The 7,674-nt window shown below is 36.2% G+C and overlaps 1 protein-coding gene across 2 annotated transcripts in view; it reads right to left on the minus strand.

Annotated features, from left to right (window-relative positions):
* plcb4 (phospholipase C beta 4) overlaps positions 1-7,674 on the minus strand; it is a 76,020-nt gene that overhangs the window by 62,415 nt on the left and 5,931 nt on the right. The gene's annotated exons all lie outside the window — the stretch shown is intronic.

The raw sequence follows: 7,674 nt of genomic DNA on the forward strand, positions 1-7,674 counted from the left end.
ATATTAGGGTACTACAATTTTCAATATACTCCGGAAAATATTCGATACTCGATACCACAACAATAAAAACAAATATTTAACTGAAATATTTTCATTAATAAATAAAATACAAATACATAAAATAAACAATAAGAACAATAGTTTGAGGTTGTATGCTGTGTACAATATTAAGCAAGATTGAAACTAATGAAATGAATTTAAAGTGTTCCTTCCTTGGCTTTGCTTTGCATACATAACAATGAGACTAGCCAGACCAGTTAAAAAACAAAAATAACTCTCAGCAGCTGCACCTGTTACAAAAAAAAGTCAGAAACTGTAAAGTGCACAGAATTATTCAATCACACAATGTTCAGAATGTGCATTTTCCTCTATTCTATTCGGATTTGTTTATGCAATTTTTCATGGAAATTGGCACATTATGAGTGGTGGGTAATTGATCGGCACCCGTATAGATGATTAGTTGTTAGGTGCAGATGCATGTCAGCTGTATTACTGCATTTCTTTTTCTTGCCACCTTTAGTCCCAGAGCTCTCATGCTAAATTCTGAGGTAGGTAACAAGACCATGTGCCTAGCAAGAACCTGACACAAGAGTTCACACATAAGTACAGTAGGGAAACAATAAGAGGAGGGGTGAGTAGAGACCGATCCAATGGAGTGAAATTTTAGCCTTCAACCCTCTTTAGGAGAAAGAGAGAAAACCACACAAGTATGCGAAAAGAAATGATTGAGCTCATTTAAATTTATCATGTGATTAATAATGTATTGATTATAGTGATGGACCAAATAATTTGTTGTTTGTCATTTCAGCTGCTCGACAAGGTGGCCAATCAGGGTTCTGCTGTGCAGTAAATGATTCATGCTGCTTGCACCTCAAAATCTAATTGTCTAAGTAACATCTGGTTTGTTAATCCTCCTTTTACACCTTCGTATAATCCACAAAATGTGCTTGTTGAACATTTCCAATCGGATAAAAGAATATTAATATTGCTGCAGTAAAAGTCCAACATGATTAAAAGTCAATTTCGGAGCATGTCTAAAAAAACTAAATATATTTACAGGTTGACTTAGATTGTTATTGATGTATTATATTAATTATTATAAAGACCAGAAATGCTAACAAATCCTTTGGTCAAAATTTTAATTAAGTCTGAAGTGTTTGAGCGGCAAAGACAAGTCAGCCAACAACAATGCATTAAGTTAAAACTATAATTTAATATCTGATATTAATATCTTATCTTTTAATCTTTAAATATTGATCTTAAAAGTTGTCTTATGCACCTTAAAAAGTTTTTCAAGGGTCCAAAAAGCTGTTAAAGGCATTTTTTTCCTAATATATATGTATATATAGTCAAAGATTTACTTGATCAGAAACATATATGTTAAAAATAAAAACAAATAAAACCAGATTAAAACTTGTTAATGTAGAATTTCTGAGCCCCAATCTTTGGTAACCTCTGTGTTTATTTTCTCCATTTAGTAACTGCTGTATATACTAAGCTATTCAGGGTTTTTAGAGTTCATATGAGAAGACACCAGTTGAATTTAGATTACATAACAAGTGACGTGCAGACTAGCGGGTAGCTTCAATAAAAAAAAGATGAAAAAATGTCCAAACAAATAGAACAAGAAGTGCTTTTATTTAAATTTCTGCCAAGGCGGTAGTTCAAAAGTGGGATAAGTTTATTTTGTTCTGCATGAGAGGTTCAGCTGGAGAGGCATTGACAAGCCTTAAACAGTCTGTAAATGTCCCATATTGAGATCATCTTTTTAGGATAAGACTTTCAAGTCTAAGGTCTTCAACTCTGAGACTTATGCGGGACTCTAATATTGTTTTTGAGTCTTTTCCTTCACTTAGTATTTATCTATATTAGGAGTGGATATAAGGGTTTCTGGAGTTTCCATTCTCTTCAACATATTAGATTACTACAACAGCAGTCTGTGTCATTCAATAAGGAATGTAGATCCAAATCTGAAGATTAAGAAATATATATATGTAAATATATAAACATCTCAAAATACAGTAAGTCCTGTGTTACAGATTAAACAGAGAAACTTTGCTCTTTTCCAGTAAGTCTTCAGCTACATCAACACAGCAGGCATATGTGACACAAATTTGATCTTCTTGCCCAAACTTGACCTATAGATGACTTTATCATAGTCTGAACACTTATGTCAGGTCCTTTTTTATTAAAAAAGATCAGATTTGAAACACTTTCATATGTTGTACTAAATCTTATACATGTCAGATATCTTTTGAAGTATCTGCAGCCAGCAGAGCGACCATGTCACATATTTTCCAACATTTGGAGTATTGCCCTGGCCCTGGTGCAGAGTGTAGCAGTCGCTGCTCCACTAAAGGTCAGCTTTAATAGTTTTGTCCAATTTTTATTTACCTTCCTTTGTCTTGTTATTATGTGGTCAAGACAGGGTCAGCTTATGTTACTCAACAGTTTAACACAGAAATGCCATTGTCCGACACTTTGTTTTTTGTTCTTTTTAACAAAGCTTTATTGACTAGTTCTAGTAAAAGTCACAAGTATTATTACATCCATAAGCAGTGAGCTGCTGTGTGACGTCTGATGGTGTTTATGTTTATTTATTAGTAAAAACAGCCTTGGAAGAAAAAAAAAACATATATTACCAAAAGCAACTGATGGTGAGCATCAAAACCTGCTGTGTGAATGTAGCCTTCTTGTTATCTACTCAACATATTACTCTCCCTTATTGTGACTGTACCAAAAGTACAAGTCTTGAAGGTTTCATTAAAAAAAAAAAACGTTTAAATAGTTGTTTTCATTTATTTACTCTCCTTACTTGTCTTAAAGAAGCCAATAGAAACAGAATCTTCCTTCAGAGACAACCATCACACTGAAGAGCATAATTGCTCTGACCTTTCAGTGGTTTGTTCACTGGGTGGAAAGAGATCAAACACTCAACTCTACAAGCTGTTCATCACCAGAATAAGATCATATTATGGTCACCAATCAATTCATCTCCTGTATTAAGTACAATTATCCCAACAAAAAGATTAAAAAGTAAGAAAAATAAGTTTCAGTTTAGGTTTTAAAGGAGAAAGTTTGAGGTCATTCTTTTATACCTTCTAAAATCTACATGTAAACACACATAGTGAAGTGTTATATAATTATATGTAACTCAATGGAATATTATGATGTCACTGTAGAAAAAAAAATCCTCCAGCGTTTGCCAGAAAAAAAGATTTAAAGGACTTATCTTGTGATATACTTGGACTTTTCCAAACTTCATCTTTCTCCCACAGTTTGTTATGATAGCCATCTAATGGATTTCAACGAGGAGCCAAGAGGACTGTTTATCGACATGCAAGAAGAGGTTTTGTGAAATGTGGAAGGGGTCTTATGACAAATATGAGGCAAATGGCCGGACACAACATGACTGAACAAAGTTTGCTTGGTTATTCGTAGCATCTGTTTGTTTCCTTGTTTGCAATCTTTATTTTAGGAAATGTAAACATTAAAGAAGGCCTGACCAATTTAACATTAAAATCCACTTTGTCTTTCAAGAGATAAAACAAATAAGAGCATAAATCAAATCAACTATAAATACTTAAGGACATCTCATCCAGATATTTCTGCATAGAGCCAGGAACTCCCTCTGGGTCAGGAAAAGTGGGCAATGCTTTTTGCACACTATTTTAACAAACCTAAGCATGTCTGCAAAATATAACTGCTGCCTTCAATAGTAGTAGGCTACTTACAAATGCTGCTCTGAGAAACATGCACATGCTCATGTTTCTTTCTTTTAAGGGGATATTACTCGGTCACGCTCATTTCTGCAAACGAAAACTGTATCGAGAGCCTGACCTCCCCAACCCCCTGCCCTAACCGTAACCCGCCCAGCCTTTAAAGACCAAAGAATAATCAATGCAGCTTCACAAAGACACACACCATCTCCTTCTGCTTCCCTAACAGATGGGAACAATGCTGCAGAAAGAGGAAGAAGCAACATTCCTGCTGTTTATCTAGTCATCTGATCTGGCCAGCGAGTCATGTGTCGAAGCCGAGTTAGAGGCTTGGCAGGACGCTTTGGGCCAACTTTGGCCAGACTCAAGTATTCTGTAATGTTTTCAGCATCTGAGCCTGATTTTTTAACGGAGCTCACTCCATTATATGAATGGTATGTTCCTAAAATAACCATTTACATAAATTTGTCAGAAATATGTCCATATTTTCAGACTAAAATTTAGACAATAAAATAAAAAAAGGCTATAAATCTGCTGACTTCAATAATAATTGCTAGTGTTTTGTAAAATCTCCATATCCCTCGCAGTGTATTAATAGCGATCCAGGAGAAGAAGATGGTAGAAAATTTTGCATTTTGGAGCGAAGGTCAGCAGTTTAATTGGAAGTGCAAATTACGTTCACATGTAATCCCAAAGTGGATTGAGCCATGGGTAAAGTGAATGTGCTCATCCAGAGAGTGTGCGCATTTAGCAAAAGGCAAGGGAGGAGTCCCAACGTATTTTTAGACCTGCACGTGTAGTCAAGCCTCGTCTTTCATTACAAACGCCTTGTTTTTGCTCCTCAAAGCCTTTTTCAGTCACACCAGGCTCCTTCAGCAGTTGGTGATTCAGCTAAACGGCCAGGGTTTTTTGTGAGAAAAAGAGTAAATATTAATTTGGTGACTGTGGCTCCCCATCTGTTGATTTATCTGTGAGCATTCCCTCCTCTGCTTTTATTTTGTATTTCTCTTTCTCCCCTTTTTTTCCCGAATATGCTGAAGGCTGAGAGTCTGCAAAGACTATCATGTCATTGTATTCCCCCCTGCAGCCACAAGCTTTTATCATTGATCTCTGGCTCAGTCTCTGAGTTGCAAACAGTGATGCTGCATATCTTCTAATCTACAACATCTGAACTACTATGGGTTGAAGCTAGATTTGATGCAGAGGCTGCTAAGTGGAGCTGAATTGAGTGGGTTATCGGTGCAAAAAGCAGGGGGTGAAACTGAACCTTTTAGCTGTGTCACGGGCCAGTGGAACTAAGCATCCATGATTACACAGCGTCTGTATCTTAGATACTTGTCAGTTTGAGTTCACAAGCCAAATGACCCATAAGTTATGCCTGATATTTCATAGCATGGGAAAAGAAAAATGCATTCCTGTTGCACCAGTTTTAATACGCACGTTGAACACAATCAATTTTGTATTGTATAACAAACTAGAAAATGAGACTATAATAGTTCAGTATTATTGAAATTATAATTCGATAACTGTATGTAATTTCCAAATAATACTTATCTATGAGTTTTTGACAGGCTTTCAAAACCAGCTGCATAATAAGAGACATTTTCTTTATCCAACTGTTTGCTGCCTGCTAGTCCCCCTAAGTGACGCTCACCATCGCATTTTCTGCCAATGTCAAGGTCTGGAAATGTATCTGCAGGCAGGACAGAGTTCCAGGGTGTTGAATCTATGCAAATATTTGCAGTACAAGATTAGGTGTGTTGACTCTGTTGCGAGTCCAGACATCACTAATGCAACACTGCAGCTGCTTCAGATAGCACTGGCATCCTAACCATTCAGGAGGTCCTGAACATGTCTGGTTTAATATGAAAGCCTGACCTTTATTCCATTAATCTGATTGGGCTTTTCCTTGCAGAGGACAATCATTTTCAGTGGATTTGAATGTATAAAAGGAAAAACGTGTAGGAGATTTTCTGTTGTTGTTTTTTTTTGTTCTTATAGATTTGTTTTTTGTCTCCAACAGAAAAATTAGGATTTAATTGTTTCCCCCTTAAGCTTTACTTGATTTTTGAAGTGCACAAAATTAGATACTGTTGGTTTGTCTGTTTGCAGACTACTGTAAGGTGGAGGGAGTTTAGATAAACTGAAAGTTTTGGAAAAACAACTCTTGTCAGAGACAATCCAGGAAAAAGAAATGAGTTCTTTAAACTATTGATTTCTCCTCTTTCATTACAAGAAAGAAAATATTTAAATGGTGAAAAGTTAAATTCATTTTTTTTTGTTTTAAAACAACCAGTCATTCATTACATCACATCCATCCTCCAATCAATTTCAACTCATGCAAACTTGATGTTACACTGCTTGAATTCAATTTAAACAAATTATTTTTGTTTGATCTTATTCTTGAATATTGTTAGTGGACAAAGATGTTGTTGTTTTAATACAGTATAGCTAAGATGCAATTTTAAGATTCGTAATATAGTTTATCTTTGTTATTGAAAAATACCCCCATACAGCTAAAGTAGCTCCTAAACAGTCTGACTGCTTAAAGTCTGCTAATGTTTGTCCTTCTTGGGGCTTGTCTTCATTTTATAGTGCATTACTGGTCTAGAGTACACTTTAATACCAGCTGTTAGAGGGAAAATGATTCTAGGTACATGCATGTGACATTGATTGCATCCCAAGTATAAAGCAGAGGTGCATTAAACATTGGAGGCTCTACTGTGGGTTGAAATATCCACTGCGTCTTCAGCTACATGTCTAAGATCAAGCATTAAACAGAAAACCTAAAACTGGGAGTTTCTAATAGCGAAGTACATACATGTAAGTAAAAATGGCTTTGTTTTATCCACGTGCCCCTGTGGCCACTTTCACCTTCCATAAATACATTTGTAACACTGTGTGCTAAAGAGGGAAATGTCTGTTTGATTTATCTGCCAGCCAATACACTGATCCACCTCCAGAGAAAATTTGTTTTTTTTAAAGAATTCTCTTATGCACCAATTCCCCATTCATTGCCTCTTTATAGCAACAGTTCACTTCCTTTTTGAACCCAATCCAATCCCCCCCCCCCCCCCCCCCCCCCCCACTTTGAATAAAATAAACACAAGGCATGCAGCAATTAATCAGAAATAGCACTCATGCTACACACCATTAATGTAGATTACATCATTAATTCCAAACACATTATAGAGAGCATCTCAACTTCAGCGCGCCAAGCTTGGCACGGGGGAGCATACAGATGCATACAGCAGTAACAGCGCTCATGCAACCTACTAATCAGTGAGTAATGTCTGGCAGTGGATCAGCAAATGCTGCACCTCTCACTCACATGAATGAGACTGTGAAAAATCAGCTTTGTTGCTTTTCTCATTCTGTGGAAATGTAATGAACTGTCTGTTGTCTGCAATGCTGAAGAACAAAAACCATGAGAAGTACTTAATAGGGCCCCCCATTTTTCATCTTTAAACGTGTTCTGTCGGGCAATTTCAGCGATAGTATATGAAGCAGGTTGTCTACATGTGCCAAGGAAGTTTTCTACTCTACAGCAAGGATTTGTTAAGATCAAACTTCATGAATAACTTCACTGAATCCAGATCAGATTACTCAATTGGAAGGCCTTTCAATTTTTGGGAGGTCACTGTATGCTGGTGAGTGGATTTAGGGGGAAAATATATATTAGCATACCTGAAGGTGTATGTTTGCGATTGCAGCTAGGATGTAAATCTAGCATCTTGACACCAGCCAAACCACCAACACCAAACAAAGAGAGCAGAAACTGGACATATGTAAATCTATATTAATGAGGTTTTAAACAATAAAGACTTATGTGAAAATGTAACTCTGGGAACATTCATAAGATTATAATAGAGTTCATAGGTTTGATATTTATTTACAGGGGGAAAATAACCATCTGATCATTTCTAATAACTACGGCTGAAACAATCGAATTAAT

This window comes from Cyprinodon variegatus, unplaced genomic scaffold, assembly GCF_000732505.1.
Source record: "Cyprinodon variegatus isolate N-32 unplaced genomic scaffold, C_variegatus-1.0 Scaffold25, whole genome shotgun sequence".
In the NCBI taxonomy this organism is placed as follows: Eukaryota; Metazoa; Chordata; class Actinopteri; order Cyprinodontiformes; family Cyprinodontidae; genus Cyprinodon; species Cyprinodon variegatus.